Source organism: Gracilinanus agilis, chromosome X, assembly GCF_016433145.1.
Source record: "Gracilinanus agilis isolate LMUSP501 chromosome X, AgileGrace, whole genome shotgun sequence".
Classification (NCBI taxonomy): domain Eukaryota; kingdom Metazoa; phylum Chordata; class Mammalia; order Didelphimorphia; family Didelphidae; genus Gracilinanus; species Gracilinanus agilis.
Genome location: NC_058136.1, coordinates 31,832,161 through 31,855,314, shown reverse-complemented (window position 1 = coordinate 31,855,314; position 23,154 = coordinate 31,832,161). Strand labels below are relative to the sequence as shown.

General features: G+C 40.9%; 1 pseudogene; it reads right to left on the bottom strand.

Moving 5' to 3' along the window:
- Positions 1-207: 207 nt before the first annotated feature.
- Positions 208-23,154, bottom strand: part of LOC123253624 — a 118,266-nt pseudogene continuing 95,319 nt past the window's right edge.

Below are 23,154 nucleotides of genomic sequence, written 5' to 3'. Positions count from 1 at the left end.
CGGGACCTTCTATGTTACGTCCCTCACTCTCCTCTCTTCCCCCAAACATTGTTGTGGACTTGCCTTAGTCCATGTGCAAGGCTGGCTTTCTCACCTGCCTCCCACATTCCACTGGGAAAGGAAGCATAAGCATCCTCAGAAGACACGTAGGCTTCAGTAGAGGCTCCCACACCCAGGAACCGTCGCCTTTTTGAGCTGTGAGGTCCATTAGGAAATCCTGAGCCTCTTTTTCTTAGCGTTGTTGCTGTGGTATGAGCCGACAACTTTTTCCTGTTCTTGCTGCCTTGTCTGGCTCTGGAAATGGAGAGCTCTTCGCTCACCAGTCAACCCATCCATAAATGTTTATTAGGAATTTGCTCTGTGCCTGATACTGGGCTGTGTTGTAGGAGGGCAAATATAATGAATGATGCCGTTCCCCCTACTCTGAGAGCTTACATTCTAACATAGGAATTTCACCCTCTGTTTTTTTAAAACCCTTACCTTCCATCTTAGAATCAACACCATGCATTGGTTCCACGGCAAAAGAGCAGCAAGGGCTATGCAATGGGGATCAAGTGACTTGCCCAGGGTCACACAGCTAGGAAGTATCTGAGGTCAAATTTGAACCCAGGACCTCCTGTCTCTGGGCCTGGCTCTCAATCCACTGAGCCACCCCCCAGCTGCCCCCTCACTTCTGTTCTTAAAACTCCTCCCAGTCTCACTTCTGGTTTCATCATTCTGCTGAAACTGCTTTCTTCAAAGCTACCCGTTATCTCTCTTTTATGTAAATATGAGATATTTATAATGTCAGGTTTTTCAAAACAAAAAATACCCAGGAACACTAAATGTAGCCCAACTACCCATAAAGTTCCAACCCATATTTCATTTAAATTAACCCAGGACAAACATATGAATGTACATATGTTAAAAAAACCACTTAAGTAGATAATCAATATATTGAAAAATGAGGACCTAAAAGGAGATTAAATATGCAGAAACAAATGCAGAATAAAAGGAACTGAATTCTTTTACGCTGAATCATATAATGAATAAATCCGATAAACAGAATGAAATACTATTAACTCCTAAAGGAACGTTGCTTAATACGATTTAATTGGAATTTAACCACAAGCCTCCTCATTCGATTATAATATTGATATATTTCCCGACTCTCTTAGGTGAATAGCAGAAGGAGAGGAAACAGTTGGTAGGCTAATACTTACTAGAAAAAAGTCAGCAAGTTCAATTTGGGGAGAGGGCTTTCTTTTTGAAAATACTGGAGATTTTTAGACAGAACAATAGCAGAAGTCTGAAGCCAAATTGGCCCACGTGAACTCTATAAACTGTCTCTGCTTAGGTTCTGTGCCAGCAAAACATGAAAACCTTTATTGCTTACAAAATCACTGGATGTCTTATTAGCCATTTCCATGATGTCCTTCACTCCAACTTTGGAAATAATAGATCTTTTACCAGGCGAGTTGACTTTTGATGTCACAAAACTGAGTAGCTCAAGGAAAGGAAGGATTGAAAGGAAGTACTTTGAACACCCAACGATTGAAATAAATTTTGGGAGATGGGAAACCTGAGATTACCGGTCTCAAAGCATTTGGATTGTCTTTGTGGTTTCACTAGAGAACTGTGATGTTCCTGGTGCCCCAAAGAGGTGATAAAGTCTTCTGAGGGTTTAATTCCTAACTGTAGTTTCTATGACCTCAGAATTCAACGTCCTTGCAATTCTTTGGGTTTTCTGGACTGTGTTCCCTCACTTAATATACAAGGCCTTCCTTGGTTTATTTATCATCTTAGTACCATCTAAATCACTGTATTGTTCTGTCACATTTCCTTCTGCTAACAAAGCAAACACATCCTTGTAGGGTGAAAGATTCTTCAGTGTTACACAAATCCACATTTGGAAACGTGTCCATGTCTTCCTCAGTTTTAGCTATTAAATTTTCTGAAAAAAATTGTCCACGTGGACAGAGCTAGCACAAAGAGAGGACACATTTGGAATGAGCCGTTGGACGTTTTCTAATTCAACCGGAGATACCTTAGCTAGTAGTTTAATGCTATGATGGATTGGGAGAGCACGGTGTCCTCCGAGTCATCTTCCTTAAAGACATCAGTAGTTATAGATGGTATGGAACAGCTAAAGATACATTCTGGGAAGGCCCAGAAGGATATGAATTCCCTGGTAGAGGTGTAGACAAAACTGTCCAATGGGGGGAGTACTTGCAACACTCTGTGATGAGTAACTGCCATTGAACCACTCAGAGGGAAAGGAGCCATAGGTGGCCAGAGTTTTTAACTTGATAGTTTTCTTAGGTCTTTTACCAAAGATCATCCCCATTTTTGCCTTGTGTAGCTTCATTTTATGATCCATAGTGATTAAATTTTCAATTATCTGTTGCCTGGAGGGAGATGGCTCAATTTCTTCATCATTATCATCTTCATCTGTATATAAATTAGAAACTGAACAGATAATGGTGTTAAAAGTGTCATCTTCCCCATCTACTACACAGAAGAAATTCAACTGATCTCCTTGGTATACCAAAAAGGTGCCTCATTTGTTGCATGAAGTCTTCTCATGCAGAATCATACTGGAGCCTATGTATTTGTGCGATTTCCCTAAGAAGGACTCTTTGGTATTTATGGGGTCTCCATGCCTAGCCTCAAAGTGTAGCCTTCTGAAATCTTGTAATCCTTTAAGCAATAATCGTCTTCAAATTGCAAACAGATAGGAATGGTGTCCAGGCTTTGAATTTTAGCTTTCATGAAGATGACAGTTTCAAAAGGTGAAACCTTTAACTCATAGCATCTCCCATTAGTTCTTCATTGAAGAACTCCCTAGTGTCTTACAGAAAGGAAGTAAGTTATTCCTATTGGCTTCCAGAGGAGCATAGGGCCCCAACCATCTCACGCCAATGGACTCTGTTCTGGGCAACTTCCCCCAGCTGGGCCCATGTCATTCCGACGGCCTTTGTTTCGTTTTCGGCAGATCTTCGCCAGGTCTGTTTTGGCCTTCCGACTTTCCTCCTCCCTGGTGGGTTCCAGCTCAGTGCTTGTCTGGCAACGTTGTCCTCCGGTTTTCGTCGTGTATGTCCTATCCATCTCCACTTTTGTTTCTTTACGTCCTGACTGATGGGATACTGAATTGTTCTTTCCCAGAGGCTGGTATTGGAGATCTTTTCAGGCCATCTGATGTTCAAGATGTGACGTAGGCATCTGTTAACAAAGACCTGGAGTTTATTGGTGTTAGCGCTCGTCACTCTCCAGCTTTCTGATCCATATAGGACGGCCTTTATGTTGGTGTTGAAGATTCGGAGCTTAGTGACGAGGGACAGTGCTCTGGAGGTCCAGACAGACCGCAAGGTGTTAAATGCCTGTCTGGCTTTGTTGATTCGGCTTCTGATGTCCTCATCTGCCCCGCTGTCCTTGCTGACTATGCTACCCAAATAGGTGAAGTGGTCCGTCTCCTTGATGTTTTCTCCCTGTAGTTGGATTGGCAGGTCCTGTCTGCTGTTGACTATGATCACCTGGTCTTCTTCTTGTTGATCTTCAGACCTGTCTTCTCCGCTTCTTCAGAGAGTCGTGTAAGTTTGGCTTGCGCATCCTGCTGCTTGTGAGAAAGGAGACAGATGTCATCTGCGAAGTCAAGGTCCTCAAGCTGCTTGGTAAGAGTCCATTGGATGCCCGCGTTGCTGTCTTTGGTAATTCTTCTCATGATCCAGTCTATAACCATCAAGAAGATAAGGGGCGAAAGCATGCAGCCTTGCTTCACTCCGGTCTTCACTGTGAGGGGAGCCATCAGTTTCCCATTGTGGATGACCTGGCAGGTAGAGTCTTCGTATAGTCGCTGAATGATGTTGATGAGCTTCAGGGGAATCCCGTAGTGCTGCATCATTCTCCAGATGATGTTCCTGTCCACGCTGTCAAATGCTTTCTCGAAATCCATGAAAGTCATGTAGAGGGAGGACTGCCATTCAATGGACTGTTCGATGATGATTCGTAAGGTAACAATGTGGTCAGTGCACGATCTGTGCTGGCAAAACCCTGCTTGTTCTGTTCTCAGTTTCTTGTCCAAAGCCTCCTTCAGTCTTTCTAGGATTACTCTAGTCAGGATTTTGCTGGGAGCGGATAGAAGCATGATTCCTTGCCAATTGCTGCATTGGGATAGGTCACCTTTCTTGGGTAGCTTCACCAGGTAGCCTAGCTTCCAGTCTGTCAGGACTTGTTCCTGTTCCCAGATCTTCTGTAGGAGGGGCTGTAGCATCTCCGCTGACATTTCTGGATCTGCCTTGAGTGCCTCGGGGGGAAGGAAGGTTGTAGTAAAATATTTCCACACTATCTTCATTAAAGAATGGTGGTTCTTTCTTGTTAGTCATTAAATTGGTGATTGTATTCCATTGCTAGTGCAGCTTTGTATCTTGTGGGTCATGTTTTGAGCTCTGTGCGCCTGCACAGACCCACCACAGCCACCAAGGACCCATGAGTCCTCTCCTTAGAAGGTTGGGGGGGGGGCACAGCTGCTTCCCAGGTTTAGTCACCAGCCCCCCATCCATCCCTGTCTCCTAGCAGAAGCAGTCCCTCCAATACTCAGCTCTTGGTTCTGTTCCCAAAGTGGAGCCAGAGGGGGTACTGGCCAGACCTCTTTTTTCAATCTTTATTCTCTTTGACCTCTCTGAAGCCTTTGACACTGTTCATCACCTTCTCCTCATTGATACTCTCTAATTTCCAAATTATTGAGACACTGGTCTCTCAGGCTTCTACCTATCTGATTGCTCCTTCCCCATCTTCACGGCAGGATGTTCCATAAAGGTTTTGCTCTCTTAACTGTAAGTGTCCCACAGGGCTCTGGCCTGGGCGCCCCCCTCTCCCCTCTCTGCTATTTCACTGGGTGATATCATCAGCTTCCATGGACTTGATGATTCCCAAATCTACTAATCCAGCCCCAGACTCTCATCTGACTTGCACTCTCGTGTCTCTATAAAGGGGAAAATTAAGGTTTGGTTGGACTGAATATTTAAAGGGGTGGTTGCCAAATGAATTGATTTAATTCCTAATGAAAAACCTCAAGTCAGAATGACTTTTATGGTAGTTTATTTACAAATGAGAAGAGAAAGTGAAAGTAAGAAAATCAGAGAGGATAGGGTAAGATAACTAACTTAACACACCAAGTAATTTGCTCCAGCCCGTCTCTACCCAAGCAGGGTTAATTAGTCCTCAGCCAGAGAAGCCTCAGCTTTGAGCAGAGGGCCAAGGACGAATAAAGAAAGGCTTCAGTCACGAAGCCTTTCTCAAGATGAGAGTTCTTTCAGAACAGCCCAAGAAAAGTCAGTTTTTTACACTCACCATGTGTAGTTCAAAAGGGAGAGATTCAAGAACAGTCTCACCAAGGTCTCAGGTCCAGTAAGCAGCGTCTCCAACTTGAACTCCAGCTCCAAGAAACAAATAGTAACTAACTCACAGGAAGTTGTCACTCCCTTTTAAAGGTGCTTCTTTTCCACCACTTTGTGCCTTCCTTCTAGTTTACGTGTCTAATCACAACAAACTCTTTGCTTATGACTGCCCAGGGGCCAGTCACTTCTGATTCATCACCCACTCTTGCACATGTGGGTTACCGACCTCCTCCACTAGAGAATTAAGTGGTGGTGTTTACACTTTTAGTGATTAAATCTAAAAATGGGCAGGGTAGGTTTAATCTCATTATCACATCTCTCAACAGCCTTTCAGACATCTCAAACTTGGATGTTCAGTAGACATTTTATAATCTACATATCCAAAATTGAATTCATTATCTTTCCCTAGAAACTCTGCCCTTTTCCAAACTTTCTTATTATGCCAGTCCCCCAGGCTCACAACCTAGGTGGCATTCAGGACTGCTCATTATTTCCATATCCAAAATTTCATATTTCTTATCCATTATTTCCATACGCTTGTCTGTTGCCAAAGCCTGTCTATTTCACCTCTAACAACATCTGAAGAAGATGATCCCATCTCACACTCTCCCCATCCTGGTGCAGGCCCTCATCACCTCACCCCTACTTTATTGCAGTTGCCATTTGCTGGGTCTTTCCCTATTCCAATCCATCCTCCAGCTGCAAAGTGATTTTCCTCAAGGGTAGTTTTGTCTGTGTCCCACATGCTCCGCGCCATCCCAACGTACACACTATGATTCCCTTTTGCCTCCCAGATCAAATGTAAAAAAGCTGTCATTCCGAGTCCTTCAGAACCTCTCTCTTCTACCTTTCCAGACTTCTTATATCTGATTCCTCATCACCTACTCTTTGATCCTGTGCCACTGGCCTTGTGACTATTCCTTGAACAAGACACTCCATTTCTCAACTCCAGACATTTTTGTGACTGTCGCCAATGCCTAGAATGCATTCTCTCTACTCTGTGCCAACTGCTCACTTATGTGGCTTCCTTTTGAATCCCAGCTAAACTTCCGTCTTCTCCAGGAAATCTCCAATACCTGTGAATTCCAGGGCTCTCTCTCTGATTTATTTCCTATTTATCCTGGAGATAGCTTGTTTGTACACATTTGCTTGTTGTCTCCCTCATTAGATTACAAGCTCCTTGAAGGCAGGAACTGTCTTTGGCCTCTTTCTATATCCCCAGCACTGCCTGTCTTTTGTGGCACTATCTTGGTGTGTCTACCTTCCTCCCAATTCTCAGCTGACCTTTTCTCTGACCCAACTGCCATGCCTTGAACATGACATCTCGCCTCTGTGCACTTGGATAAGCTGTTCCCTTACCCCAGGACACCCTTAGCTTCCCTCAAGGCTCAGCTCGGGAAAACTACAAAAGGCCTTTCTTGTTGTCTTCCAGAACTTGGAGCTGCATTGGTCTTTTTTCCCCATCCAGTCTTGATTTACTTACCTGTAAAAAAGTGGTTTCCTACTAGTCCTGTGGAATCTTTTCAATGGCAGAAACTGTTGGGCAAATTTTGCCTTTATATCCCCAGGGCTGAGCACAGTGCCTAGCACACCACAGGCACTTTGAAAATGCTTGTGGGTTTGAATTCTCAAGTGTTGAATGGCCAGGGGTGGCATCTTTCCTCTGGCTTGAACCTTGTCCTAGACTCCATTCTTACAAAAACATTTTGAATGATCCAAGACATTTCTGAGGGACCTATGAGAGAATGCTTTCCACACCAAGAGAAAGAACTGTGGGAGCAGAAAAACAACTGCTTGATCACATGGCTCAATGGGGATATGATTGAGGATGTAGACTCTAAACTATCACTTTATTGCAAATATCAATAATATGGAAATAGGTCTGGATCAGTGACACATGTAAAACCCAGTGGAATTGCTCGGTGGCTACGGGAGGTAGGTGGGAGGAGAGAGAACATGATTCATGTAACCAAGGAAAAAAATTTAATCAACATAAAAAATATAGTTATGACTACATTGCCATATGATAGTTTCCCCCCATAATCATATGTAATCGGTTTTCTGCATTTAAAAGCCATACTCGAAGGGGGTTGGAGGAGTCCATAAGATTCCCCAGAATGCCTGCCCAAGGGATGTAAACCCTCATCTACAGAATTGTTATTTGCTCTTGGTTTTCCTTTTCTCTAGGTTGTTCACTTATTGTGTCTTCCTCTTGTTCACTCTTCTTCCCAGGTGTGGGTGAAGTGGGGAGAGGGGAATCTCTTCAGGTCTTTTTTAACAGAGAATCACAGCATGTAGGAGTTAGAAGGGTCCTCAGTGGCCATTTTTGCCACTTACTGCCTCCAGGACCTTGAAACACTGGCTGACCTTGAGTCACCAAAACCCCCCAGATCCCTTTCAGACAAATGACCATCTAAGCTATGTGTTCAAGCATCGAATTTACTATCTGGGAGTGACTTTGGCACTGGATAGTGAGGAGAGGCATCTGGGAGCAGCACCCCCCCCCCAAGGGGTTATTTTTATCAGCTAGGAATGGGCCATACCGCATAATGCCTTTGCCTTAAGATTTCTGACATATGACTCCTGCAGTGGGGGAGGGAGAGGAGTAATGTTAAACTGGTATTAAGGTTCACCAACCCCTGGCAAGTAACAGATTGTTCCAGTCTGTAAAGCTTTTATTGCCTGAGACCCTTCTTAAAGCCTAAGAGAATGTAGGAGGAATTTGGGTTGAGAGACCCTGGCCTAGCTGATCTGAGGTCTCCTCTGGATTTTAGAATGATACCACTAACAGACCCCTCTAGATTATAAATGGCAGGCTGTCCTAGTTGATCCCCAGTGGAGAAGCTACTGGAACAAATGTGTGACTCCCCCCCTTGCTCCCCAGAAGTGTAGAAAACGACTCTTTGTTTTGGGAACAGCCAGGTGGCAGCAGCCCTGCTCAGCAGCTGGTGGTCCTAAGCTCAAAGGGATGTAGAGGGGGTTGTGGGAAGCATCCTGGCCATGGAATCAGGAGGACCTGGTTGTTGGAATAGACTTACAAAGAAGGGAAGCAGGCCAACCAAGTTGTTCAGATGGATGTGGGAGAGAAAAGAGGTTGTGGAAAAGTGAGAGATTATGTACCCAGAATAGCTGAAATGAATTTCTCAACAGCTGGGAAATTTGGCAGAAGGACGAACAAATTCCTTTCCCCCCTCCTCACCCTGCTGATATAGGAGTATGGGAACAGCCTGGGGGCCCTGTCTGCTGGAGGACCCACCAAAGATAGCCAAGGGAAGGGGATTGTAACAGAGAAGACAAAACTGGAGAGCTCAATGGAGGGGGAGCAATGGCACCCATGAAACACTAGATTAGATCTCTCAGGTGGCTCCAAATGATGGAGAACACTAGTTATTCCTTCTTCATCTTGTTTGAGAAACTTCTGAGGTGTGCTGGTGGTTCAGGGGAAAGCAGTGGGACAGGAATCAATAAAGTGCCTGTTCTGCGCTAGGCACTGTGTTAAGTGCTAGGGATAAAAACAAAAATAAACAGTCCCTGCCCTCAACAAGTTTATAATCTACTGTGGAGACTACCTGTATGTCTATATAAATATATAGAATATGCCTAATATATATACACAAATATAAATATATAAAATATACCTAAATAAAGGTAATCATTGTGGGGAGGGGGAGGGATATTAGCAGCCAGGATGATCAAGAAAAGTTTTGTGTAGAAGATAGTGCTTGAGTTGTACTTTGAAGGAAACAAGGGATTCCAAAGGCTAGATGTCAGAAGGGAGGACATTCCAGGCATGGGAGACAGCCAGGGCAAAAGCATGGAGATGGGACTTGTGTCTTGTGTAAGGAAAACTCAGAAGATTAGCTTAACAAAATTTTATTTTTCCTATTTGCATGTTAAGTCAATTTTTAGCATTCATTTTTTAAAATTGTGAACACCAAATTCTCTCCCAGAAATGGTAAGCTATTTGCTAGTGGTTATACATGTGCAGTCATATTATACAAATACAAACATTAAAGACCAAAAAAATAAAGGAAAAGTATACTTCAGTCTGCATTCAGACTCCTATCAGTTCATTCTCTGGAGGTTGTAAAAGTGAAATTTGGGAAATGCCATCTAAAAATATATATATATATATATAATATATTTACTATGGACACGTGGGGACCTTAAAACTACATTTCCCGTGGTCCAACGGGTTTCCAGTTTGGTTCTTTGGGCGTGGGGATGCCTGCGTCACCACGCAGAGGACTGTTTAAATGGGAGGAGTATCCAAAAGGAAGCCCTCTTGGCTAGCAGACTCAGGAAGAGACGGGAGGTAACAATAATGGCTGGGTGGCAGTTTTAAATTCTTACAAGCACGTGGTCTAATGACTTTATCAGGTCTTTATTTTACCAGCATGGCCATGGCTTTAATTAAAATACTAATTTATATTATTATATCAGCCTTTATTATTTTTTATCTTAATAAGGTGGATAGCCCTTTTCATCCTAAGTTCTTTGGAATTGCCTTGGATCATCATATTGCTGAGAAATAGCTAAGCCATTCATTGTCGACCCACATGCATTATTGTTGTTAATGTGTCCAATGTTCTGGTTCTGCTCACATCATTTTGAATCAGTTCATGTAGGTCTTTCCAGGTTGTTTTAGAAAGCATCCTGCATGGCACAAAATTATTCTATCACAATCACATACCATAGCTTGTTCCCTAATTGATATCTCTTAAATTTCCTCTTTGTCCCCACAAAAAGATTACAAAAGTCCTTTTTCCTTTTTTAAATCTTTGGGATGCAGACCTAGTAGTGGTATGGCTCAGTCAGAGTAGACAGTTTTATTGTCCTTTGGGCATATTAGATTAGTTTAGCTGGACCATACAGTACACAAAGGAAAATTATAAAATGGTCAGGAAGGTAGTTGGACCCAGATTGTGAAGGGTTTTAAATGTCCAACAAACTCTAGAGGTAATAGGGAGCCACAGGAATTTATTGGGTAACAAGAGTCTGAAACTGGTAGAAACCCAGAAAATAAGCTAAGAATAGCATCAAGGAGACACTGAACTTTAAGAGGGTACTCTAACCTCCCAGAAAAGAGAACCTACTATAAATAGGGGGAAAACGAGCAAACAACAAACTTTTAAAAAACACTTAACTCTAAAGAATTTTTATGGAGACAGAGCAAGGTACAGACACAGAAGTAAACAGTGAAAGCAAAGCAAACACAAAGTCCGAAAGAAAAATATGGACACAGGTTCTGGATGAGCTGATAAAAAGACTTCAAAAACCAAGTAAGAGAGGCAGAGGAAAAGTGGACAAGAGAAATGAAAGCAATGCAAGGAGAAATGGGCCAATTGAAAAAGAACCAAAAACTGACAGGAAAATCAGTCCTCAACAATCAGAATTAAGCAACTAGAAACTAATAATTTCATGAGATATCAAGAAATAATGAAGCAGAATCAAAGGAATGAAAAAAAAAACAGGAAAACGTGAAACATCTTATTGAAAAAACTGACCTAGAAAAATAGATCCAAGAGAGACAATTTGAGAATTATTGGACTACCTAAAAGCCATGGTCAAGAAAAAAGCTTGGACATTATAATACAAGAAATTATCAAAGAAAACTGTCCAAAGATCCTCGAACAAAAAAATGAAATTGAAAGAATTCACAGATCACCTCCAGAAAGAAATCCTTAAATGATGAACTAATAGCTAAATTCAAGAGCCACCAAGCCAAGGAGAAAATACTGCAAACAGCCTAAAAGAAGCAATTCAAACGTAATGGAGATACAACTGGGATCATACAAGACCTAGCGGCTTCTACATTAAAGGATCAAAAGATGAAAGATCTGGGTTTACAACCGAGTGTCACCGATCCAGCAAAAGTGAGTATATTCTTTCAGGGGGAAATGGGCATTCAATAAGATTAGAAGTATAAGATTTCCAAGCATTATTGAGGAATAAGCCAGATGTAAACAAAAAATTTGAGATCCAAACATGAAACCCAAGAGAAGCCTAAAAAGGCAAATATGAAAGAAAAAATTTAAGGAACTCATGAAGGTCAAAATGTTTCTATTGTCTACATGGAAAGAGGATATCTGTAATTCTCAAAAGTTACTCTTAGTAGTAGAGAAGATAGAAGGAATATATTTTGGAAAGAGGGTGGGGAAGGTGATCATGCTGATATGTATATAATGATATGTGTACATGAATGTGATATGATATGTAAAAAATCATGGAGTGAAAGAGTGTTGCACTGAGAGAAAAGAGAAGGAAGAGATAGAATGGGAGAAATTATATAACATAATGAGATGTGAAAAACCATTATAGAGAGAGGGGAGGATAAGGGTGATGATGGGCAACACTTAAACTTTACTCTCATTGTAACTGGCTCAGAGAGGGGAAAAAACAAATATATTCATTGGGGTATAGAATTATAAATTACCCTACAGAGAAGTAGAAGGGAAATAAGACAAGAGGGAAGTAATTGGAGGGAGGGGAAAGTGAGGGGGTAATATAAAGCAAAATACTGGTGAAGAGGAACAGTGAAAGGGAACAGAGCAGGATCTAATGGGGAAAATAAGATGGACGACAATACACAGTAATCATAACTCTGATTGTGAATGAGATAAACTAACCCATAAAACATAAGCAGATAGCAGAGTAGACTAAAAACCAGGATCCTACTATATGTTGTTTACAATAAACACATTTGAGGCAAGGTGACACACAGATTAAAGGTAAAAGGCTGGAGCAGAATTTATTATGCATCATCTTAAAGTGAAAGATCATGACCAGGTTAGAAACAGTACATCATTAAGGTTAATTGGATGGATCTGTACATTCTGTGCTCTCCCTCAAAGAAATATGAAATGGAAAAATTGAGAGCTGTACGTACTCTTAACAATTAAGTTCAACCCCATCATTTTCCAGAAGTTGAGTGAATTGCCCCAAGTTGTAAAGACAAGACTTGAAGGAGTTCTCATTTGTACTATTAGCAACTCTGGAAATGATGGAAGCAATATTAATAACGAGTATTTATATAGTGCATTTAAAATTTACAAGGTGTGATTTATCTCTTTATCCTCACAATGACTCTTGGAGATAAGTGCTATTATAATCCCCACAGTTGATAGATGAAGAAACGTAGGCAGGCAGAGCATAAATGAGTTGCCTAGGATCACACCACTATTATGTCTGAGGATGGCTTTGAATTTGGGTCTGATTCCAGACCCTCTATACATTGTACTGGCTAGGTGTCCTTTGGAAGAATCATTTTATTCAAGGAATTTACATGTTTCCATCAACATTTCTTGTCATTCTGTATTTTGCCTGCTTATAAGTGAGAAATCAGTCTCAGTACACTGGAGGATAGAGCCTGGCCACAACTCCCCCTTTCTATAAAATGTAGTCTCCTTGACCTATCAAGAAGGAAATGTTGGATAAACACAGTCCAGTCAGAGGGGGGTGGCCTGGCTATCCCCAGGGAGTAAGAGGTAGACTCTGGTTTGGACTTGGCCTTTATTTAGGCTGTCTGCTGCCACTGTTCCCTTTGTCATACAAGAGCTGCCTTCTCCTTGGCATGTTCTTGTTTTGCTCATTTCTTGCACATCTCTAGCTGCTTGCTTTGGATCCCCTCTACTTTTCCTCCCCATCACACCCTGAAATTCATCTTCTTTATTTCTCCCCTTCAGAACCCCAGTGCTCCCTCCTGCTGCCTTAACCTTCTCTTCTAGCCCCAGGAGACCTCCCTGCAGTCAATTGGGCAAATGTTGGCAGCACAGCTGTGCCATCTCCTCTCATATCCCAGGCCTGCCTCTCAAGCTCTCACATAAGTTAGAGATACCCTTCCTTGCCACAGAGGTGATAAGGATGCCCTGCTAGGCATCTCTCTCCAGGACTCACTGCTGGGCTGTCATTGGTCTTTCTGTATCGGCAAAATATACCTTGAATGGAGTTCTGGATTTGGAACCATAAGACCTGGGTTCAAATCATGGGTATCACTCACTACCTGTGTGACTATGGGCCCAAATCACTTCCCCTCTTGGCCTTAGTTTCTGCATAAAAAGAAATTTAAAATACTAGATGGGTGCAAAGGTCTCTCCCAGCTCTTAATCTATGGTCCTGTGTCTTGCTCCAACTATATGCCATCCTTGTCCATTTAAAGAAAAAGCATCAAGTTCTTGAGGGAATTCTAGGAAGATGGTGGCTTAGAAGCAGCAATGCTCTAGACCTCTATAAACCCTTCAACAAGGGAAAATCAAGGACAAAGGGCTTCGAGGGGACAGAAAAAAAGAAAATCAAATCTGACAACAGAACAGAGCTCAGTTGGCCCTCCTGCTAAACCCAACTTAAATGGTACACACATCCTGAATTCTTGAACTGTCTGTTCAAGGAGAAAGGGAAAAGGAAAATCCCAGGTCCTCCCCCACCAGCAGACCCTGGAATCTCTGGGCTGGCAAGGCAGCTAGTCCAGAGGGAGTGATGCACTGGCATAGCTGTGCTAGACTTAAGACATTGATCACAGACTGCAGTCAGCTAAAGGAGAAGTGCAGAAAGGGCAGCCAAACACTCCATCTTGCATTGACCCCCCCTTCTCCAGTTTTGGCCTCAACTCCACCCTGCCTTAATCTTATAAATATGGCAGATAAGAAGTCTTCAGAGGACAGGGAAGCTCCAACACCCCTCCTCCATAGACTGAATTGAAAGTAGCAGAAGTCACATCTTTAGCTTTTACTACCAGCTGGTGAAGATCTGGCTCCAGGGCTCACAAATCTCACTAATCTAGTGAGTCAACAAAGCAGAGAAGAAGCCCTTCCAGGCCCTGAATAGCCCAAACTCAAAGATCCAGTATATAATCAAAGGAGCAAGATTATAGCCAATTACAGGGGGAAAGAAGGAAAAAATGAGTAAAAAAAAGAAAAGAAATTACAATCAACAGCTTCTATCCAGGAAATGAACAAAGAGCAAATGGATCAGAGGAGGTTCAAGGTACACCAAGAAAAACCACAGAAACTCCAGTGAAATGGACATAGGCTTTGGAAGAATTTAAAATTCAATTAACTCAAGAACTCAACAATCAAGAGAGACTGAAGACAACTGGGAAAAGAAAATACATGAACATAAACAAGAAAATAGTGTCTTGAAAGCTAAAATTGACCAGCTTGAAAACGAGGCAAAGAAAGTGAAAGATGACGTACAAAGAAAATCATACCAGAAGGAGAAGGATGACCAAAAAGACAGGGATGAAATTCAGTCTTTAAAAATTAGAATCCAACAACTAGAAGCAAATGAATCCACAAGGCAGCAAAAATCTATAAAACAAAATCAAAAGAATGAAAAAATTGAGGAAAATATGAAACACCTCATTGACAGAACTGTATATATGGAAAACAGATCCAGGAGAGACAATCTGAGAATTATTGGACTAAAATCTTATGTGGAAGAGGACTGCCCCCTAATTGGCTTTTTGTCAATGTGCCTAGCAATCATAGGATCATTGGTTTTTGGTTTGCCTCTCGATGTACCCTTGCCTTGCTAATAACTATTTTTATTGCATTATGTTCTGAAAAAGTTTTGTTTTCCCTTCTCTTTTGGTGATTCTCTTGAGTTCTCTGTTTGGACATCAAATTTTCTGTTTAAGTCCCTTCTTTTCTTTATGAATGCTTGGAAGTCACCTATTTTATTAAATGACCATACTTTCCTCTGCAAGAATATAGTCAGTTTTGCTGGGTAGCTGATTCTTGGTTGTAAAAGGCCTAGTTCCCTTGCTTTTCGGAATATCATATTCCATGCCTTCTGGTCCTTCAGTGTAGATGCAGCCAGATCCTGTGTTATCCTCTTCCACATAAGAGTGTACATTCAAAATAAATGCATTCAACCTTGCCCCCACAGTTCAATCAACTGCACTCCAAAGTTCACTGTTCTTGATGCAGTGTAGGGTCTCTGCAGGCATCTTCATGGTGCCTTCTCTAAACAGGTTGGTTGTCTGGGTTCTGGGGAGGTAGTAAGTTTCTTATCCTGAAATTACACTCAAGAATTTAAACTTTACATTATAGATTATAATACATACCCCCTGAGGAGAATTATTATACATTCCCCCCTGAATAGGATAGAAACAAACACCCAGATCAGCTAAGGATACGTGGTTAAGTTACGGGGATGTATGAGTCAGTTATCAGAAGAAATCCAAAAGCATAAAAAAAGAAAAAATAACTTGTGGATGAAATATAAAATGTCAAAAAAAAGAAATAAAATGTCAAAGTCTTATGTGCAAAAATGTAAGTAAAGGAAAAATAAACTTATAACAGGTCCTTGAATCAAGGACCAATTAAAGTTATTTCTATCCCACAAGTCTGTAGGATAAAATACAGTAATATGACACATACTCATTGGCAGCCAAGACTACAGAAAATTGCCATAGTCTAAGAAGAGGAAAAAGGACTAGATTTTTGTTAAATAGGGAAGTGTCATTTCCTGGTCTGATTTGCCTTCATTCTCAGGGAGAGGGGTGCCAGATGATAACCAACCTTCCATACTTAACTAGGATGTGGCTCAGGGAAAGCTGGCCTCTAACATATGTCTGAACAGCTGCAATCCCGAACCCCAAACCCTAGGTTCAATTCCTTTAGTATTGGTGTAGAAATTAAATCAGTCCTACCTGGATTGGTTTGGTCTTTTTGGACCTTGTGCTTCTAGGCACTCTGCAGATTCTCCTCAATCCTATTGGGATTGGTTGGTCTCTTTGACCTTGTATTTCTTTGCACTGTATATAGTGGCTCTTTTCTCCCTTTCTCCTGGAATCAGACACAGTCATTAATCATAGTCCCATAAAGTTTATCAAGAAATGGCAGGTTTCCATAGTCTAAAGCTTTTGAGTATGTATTAATATTATAGCAAATATATATTTATATTAAACTTACACTTACTTAAACTTAAACTTACTGAAAAATCAAAAAAAGATTAATGTTGATAATGTGTTTTCAAGCACAAAAATGAGAGAAAAAAGAAACTCAAATATTGTATTGCACACACAAGGGGAAAAAATAATAAAAGAATGTTTAAAAATCAAAAATATATAGCTTAGAATCAGCAAAAGGTTTCTTACCCAAAAAATGAGATCCATTTCCTTTTTAAACTTGGCCAAGATGAACTACTGCGAATGCAAATTATTTTCACAAAATAGCAAATTTATAAAAATAATAAAGTAGGATAATGAACATTCAAAGAAGGTACCAAAATTCCCCAAAATTACAATAACACATCTAATGACAATAGCAAAGAAACTCATTAATTATTATACAGGATTCACATGAGTTTCTATATAGCCACTTGCTGCGTGATATTTTAAAAAATGTATACTTGTTAACAAATTCAACAGATATAGCAAATCTTTCAACCTTGGCTGATATATTTTTAACACACTCTATTACTGCATTCATCCAAAATGTGGCAGAGACTAGAAAAAACAAAGCTGATTAAAAAAAACTTTTTAGGTCTAAAATGTCACCAAGAAGTCTAGAATCTTCTGGTGGAAAAAATAGAATGAGTTGAAGGGTTACAAATATTTAAAAAATTATTTCGAAGATACTATACATAAGAGAAAATCCTTCACGCTCCCAGATGAGATTATAATCCATTACAGGGTAATTAAGCCTCTTGTGCATCCTGATTCCTCTGGTATGGGACTGTAACAAAATGTCCCACCCATTTCACGTCGAACACAGAGTTAAATAATGAAAATCACTTCAGATTTCTCATCCATTACATTTTTATAAATTTGGAAGTGGGAATACATCTCTTCACAACTGTCAAAATAGAATAAAAACGTGATCTTGTGTAAGTTTGTGTAAGTTGACTACATTTTTACAATGATATTTGCTCTAGTACAAACATGGGGAGGTACAAATAATATCATGTAAGAGAATTTATCTAATAGCCAAAAACAGTATTTTAAAATGATTCAGTGTAACAGAAAGATATCAGATTAACATATGAACTTAAAACAACAAAATTAAATCATATAGCCAACAATTAGCAAAGAACAAAAAGATACAGAGACTTTCAAAAAAACAGTGGAGTCTGAAAAGGCTTAAAATCCACCTCCACTCTTTAAAGTTCCTTCTCTATCCATTCAAGTTCCTTTTATCTGAACTCTGGGATCTCCCATGATGAGAGAGAGGAGGAATTCTCCCTGAACATAGTGGAAAAGTCTGGGCAGGCCCAAATGGCAATGGGATGTGTGTGTGTGTGTGGGGGGGGGGGGTGAATCTCTCCCCTGAATCTCTGGCAAGATAATCACAAAGACCAGTGCACCCAGGAATGGTAGGAAGAAAAAAATATAGCTGTTTGAAATAGGTAATGCACTGCTCTTTGATAGGACAGGCCATGCTTGAAATTTTATTTCCTGTTTGGAAGAATAACCTTCTTTCCTCTTCCACTTTGGGGTAAAACACCAGGACCCATGTGCTATCTTAGTCCCCCTCCCCCACAAGGCAGAGCATGGAAACCTAACTGGGTTAGGGACTGGAAAACCAACACCTGTGGGGGGGTGGGGGGGGAGTTAAGTGTTAGAGGAAACTCACCAGGGCTTCCAAGGCAAAGCAGCAAGTAGCTAGGTAAGGATTGTTCCCAATGAAAATGAGAATTTATACTTTCCAAGGCTCCAGAGATCACCTCCAATCAGTAGTGGCAGCAGCTCCAGGCACCATTTAGGATTGGGAACAGCAGCAGTAACAGGAACTCTGGTTCCAGGATGGGGCAGGTGGGCAGCAGGCAGTGGGAAAGATTGGGAAGATAAGGAACAGACATGGCAAAAATAGGCAGCTGGAGCTATCGGCAGCGGCATGGGTTTTACTAAATTTATTTAGGATATCTTAAAAAATTGAGATTTTTTTTCCCAAATTTCTGGCGACCATCAATGTAAGAAATAAAATGAATATAAAAAAGGATAACTTAAAAATTATTATGGGTTTTTAAGATTTATTAATAGTCTCTAGAAAATAAAGCCACATGCACATTCTGGCCTGGTCAGTTTAAAAAGGACCACTGTTACCTGCTGCCACCATGCTGCTGGATTGGAAGCCAAAAGAGCGAGCAAGTCCAGCCACTCAATTTTATCCTCCTGTCTACTTCATCACATAAAACAGGGAGCCAGTGGGCTCATGGGAAATGTAGTTTAAGGACCCCAAAATATCCAATAACACAAAACTACCAAAAAACTTTTCTTACTGAATTAGAAAAAACTTTAACAAAGTTCATTTGGAAGAACAAAAGATCAAGAATATCAAGGGAAGGGGCAGCTGGGTAGCTCAGTGTATTGAGAGTCAGTCCTAGAGATGGGAGGTCCTAGGTTCAAATCTGGCCTCAGACACTTCCCAGCTATGTGACCCTGGGCAAGTCACTTGACCCCCATTGCCTAGCCCTTACCACTCTTCCACCTAGGAGCCAGTACACAGAAGTTAAGGGTTAAAAAAAAAGAATATCAAGGGAAATAATGAAAAAAATGTGAAGGTGGCCTAGCATTACCAGATCTTAAACTACTTTAAAGCAGTGGTCATCAAAACAATATGGTACTGGCTAAGAGACAGAAGAGAGGATCAGTGGAATAGACTTGGGGTAAGTGACCTCAGCAAGACAGTCTATGATAAACCCAAAGAGCCAGGCTTTGGGGACAAAAATCCACTATGGAAAACAATATGGGAGAGATTAGGTTTAGATCAACATCTCACACCCAATACCAAGATAAACTTAGAATGGGTGAATGACTTGAATATAAAGAAGTAAACTATAAGCAAATTAGGTGAATACAGAATAGTATATTTGTCAGATCTTTGGGAAAGGAAAGATTTTAAGACCAAGCAAGAGTTAGAAAAAATTACAAAATGCACAATAATTTTGATTACATTAAATTAAAAAGGTTTTGTACAAACAAAACCAATGAAACCAAAATTAGAAGGGAAGCAACAATTTGGGAAAAGATCTTTATAACAAAAACCTCTGTCAAAGGTCTAATCACTCAAATTTATAAGGAGATAAATCAATTCTACAAAAAAAAACCATTCCCCAATTGATAAATGGGCGAGGGGCATGAATAGGCAATTTTCAGATAAATTAAAACTATCAATAAGCACATGAAAAAGTGATCTAAATCTCTAATAATTAGAGAAATGCAAATCAAAACAACTCTGAGGTACCACTTCATACCTAGCAGATTGGCTATAATGAAAGCAAAAGAAAGAATAAATGTTGGAGGACATGTGGAAAAATTGGGATGATAATGCATTGCTGGTGGACTTGTGAATTGATCCAAGCATTCTGGATGGCAATTTGGAACTATGGCCAAAGAGCACTAAAAGACTGCCTGCCCTTTGATCCAGCCAAACCATTGCTGGGTTTATACCCCAAAGAGATCATAAGGAAAAAGACTTGTACAAAAATATTTATAGCCATGCTATTCGTGGTGGCAAAAAACTGGAAAATGAGGGTTTGCCCTTCAATTGGGGAAGGGCTAAACAAATTATGTTATCTGTTGGTGATGGAATACTATTGTGTTCAAAGATATAACAAACTGGAGGAATTCCATGTGAACTGGAATGACCTCCAGGAATTAATGCAGAGTGAAAGGAGCAGAACAAGGAGAACATTGTATACAGAGACTGATACACTGTGGTACAATTGAACATAATGGACTTCTTTACTAGCAGCAATGCAATGATCCAGTACAACTATGAGGAACCTATGAGAAAGAACACTATCCACATTCAGAGGAAGAACTGTGGGAGTAGAAACACAGAAGAAAAACAACTGCCTGATCATGTGGGAGGATGGGTATATAATTAGGGATATGGACTCAAAATGAGCACTCTAGCGCAAATATCAATAATATGGAAATAGGTCTTGATCACTGACACATGTAAAACTCAGTGGAATTGTGCAGTGGCTATGGGGGGTGGGAGGAGGGAAGAGATAAAACATGAATTCTATAACCATAAGAAAATGCTCTAAATTAAAGAAAAAGGACCAGGCAGATGGTTGAAACCCTTTTCCCCTTACTAGAGTTGTCCTTCACTTTTGTGTTCCCCAGGCTAAACCTCCATGTGCTACTTTTCCTGGGGCTCATACATCACAACAGCCTTTTTACTTATCTCCCTGATTCATTCCTACCTCAGCCCACAGTTACTCCAGGATCCTCAGTGACTAGGCCCACAAGGCCAGCTGTTCCCTCCAATGGAGGCATCTCTCATCCATTCCCTTCTATATGTGTGCCACAAGGAATACATTTAGCCTATTCAGGACCTTCCTTGTTTTGTCTTGACCCTAAAGGATACTGCTCTAGCCAACCAATCCTTTGCTATGGTCCATTTCTCTAAAGACCTCCTCTATGCCACTTCTGGATCGTTTTCAGTGTTAGCGCCTGTTTGTGCCCACCCCTCCCTTTTCTTTCCATGGCTTCATGGGTCTTCAGAGACTACCATGCTGCATGACTCATGGCCAGGCAACATCTTTTTTTTGATACTGCCTCCAAAATAAATTCAATTTCCTCACAGATGTGAAGTTCATGTCAAATTCTTTACTTTCTGGGGTTTGAATTACTGCAAATCAGTCCCGTGGGTTCTTCCCAATTGAATTAAGATTCAGGGTCTCCACCATGTGATCTCTTCCAAGGCAGCTGCTCACATCCCTTGGGAAACCACAAATCATCCCTTGGAAAGGCAGGGTCCTCCTGCTATCCTCTGTACCTCACAAGCACCAAATGGGTGTTCCTCTTATCCCTTCTGACCACTTCTCCTAGAAACCTGACAACAAAACTGACAAGTCAGCAGAATTTGGTGTCGTCTTTTCCTCAACCTCATGCTTTTCTTCTTCTATCCTGTCACACCTTATCAGCTTCTTCCTGCTGTCCCTTGTCTTCAAAGTTCTTCCATGCATCTGGCCAATAAAATGCACATTCTTTCCTCATATGAGGGCAGGCAGATGGCCTTTCATGGGCCTTGGATCAGTGCCATCCCTCATGCTGTGGGATTTAAGTCACTTTTTCTCCATCAGGTTCCTGCCCACAATAGGCTTGCTACTTGTCCTCTCTTTGGTTCCAGCTCCAAAACCTCAAGTTTACTCTCTTCCTCCTCCTTACTCCTAATGGTTTCTTTCCAGCATGTGCCAACCACAGGGAAGCTCATTTTGGCCTGCACAACACCTCTATGAAATAGGTTGGGCATTTGATATATCATCTGACAGATAAGGAAACAGAGGCACAAAAAAATCCCGTTCAGTGTTCTACCTAAGTAGACCCTGATCTCCTGACTCCATTGCTAGTATATGTCCTTCTAGACCACACATGACTACGTGTTCTAAATTAGCATGATCAGGATATGGTTTGTAATCACAAACATTCTTGTTCCACGTACTTTGGAGTCATAAACTTAATGCAGAAAGCATTGAATTAACAGCCATTTCAAATGAAAGGCATAATGTCCCAGGTTTAATGGGTCTTGCGGGTTGGATCTTCAGGATTCTCTGAGAAATTAGTCAAAACTCTGCCTTGGCTCACAACCCAATTGCCAGATCAAGAGAGACTAGAAACAAAATTAGCAAGGTACTATAGCTCCAAGATACCAGGTCTCCAAATCCTCCTAAAGAGTTTCTACCTGATCCGGTCCGGAACTAAGCATATAGTAAGTTGTTCTATGATTTCCAGTCTCAAAAGACGTTAAAGGACCTCAAAAGTCAACCAACCTATCCCCCTGCCTGAGCTCCAACATAATTCATAAAGGAAGTCAACTATCCAAATCTACTGTATTTTACAAGCATCAAGTTTTCTCTCCCTCCCTCTTTGTCCTGCTCCTGAATAGCAGTAAAAGGAAGGAAGTGAAACAAATGTTACCTTATTCAACTGAGGCAAATGGAGAACATGGTGGCAGGAGAGACGTTTCTCCTTGTGATGGTCCTGCTGCGGAGCCAAATAATGGAAATTAGTAGTAATGGCGTGGTTTGGATGGTGTTGGTTGAAAAACAGGACCATAATATTCTGGGATCACCAAGCTGAGAGATATCTGAGAGTTCTCCTTATCCAACCTCATGCCATGGATGGGAACTAGCTTTTCGTTATCAAATCTCTTTGTAGGATGTGACCTCAGAAGTCAACTATTCATTCCTCTAAATCAGTGATTCCCAAAGTAGGTGCTGCAGTGATCCAGGGGAGCAGTGATGGTCACAGGTGCATTTATCTTTCCTATTAATTGCTACTAAAATTAAAAAAAAATAATTTCCAGGGGGCTAAGTAAGAAAGGGGATGGTAGGCCAAAAAAAGTTTGGGAACCACTGCTAAAAACTCGGAAATGGATGGGCAATGTAAAGATAGCCATTTGAGTATGTATTGGTTAGAGGCAAATTTAAGTTACATGCAGAAAAAATACACAAGTAATTAAAACTCGTCTAAAACCCAACCAAGTTTTTCAAAATGGCAGACTCTCTTCCTATGGGATATTATCAGTCAGGGTCTTGAATCTTAACAAGATCTTTGCACAAAAGTCCCTCCACACTCTGGAGTGGTTAAATATAAAGCACTTTACCAACATCCTCAATGGGCATAATTCTTCTTTGCAGAGAATCTGTAAGATGAAGAATAAAATGAAGATGGAGGTAGGAATGGTTAGAAGATCATTGCTTTTTCTCTGATTATTACAACAAACAAAGACTATTCCAAAGACTCATGATGAAGTACTAATGAAGTCTGAGTGTAGATAGAAACAGACTTTTTCACTGTGTTTTTCTTGCTTTTGTTGCCATC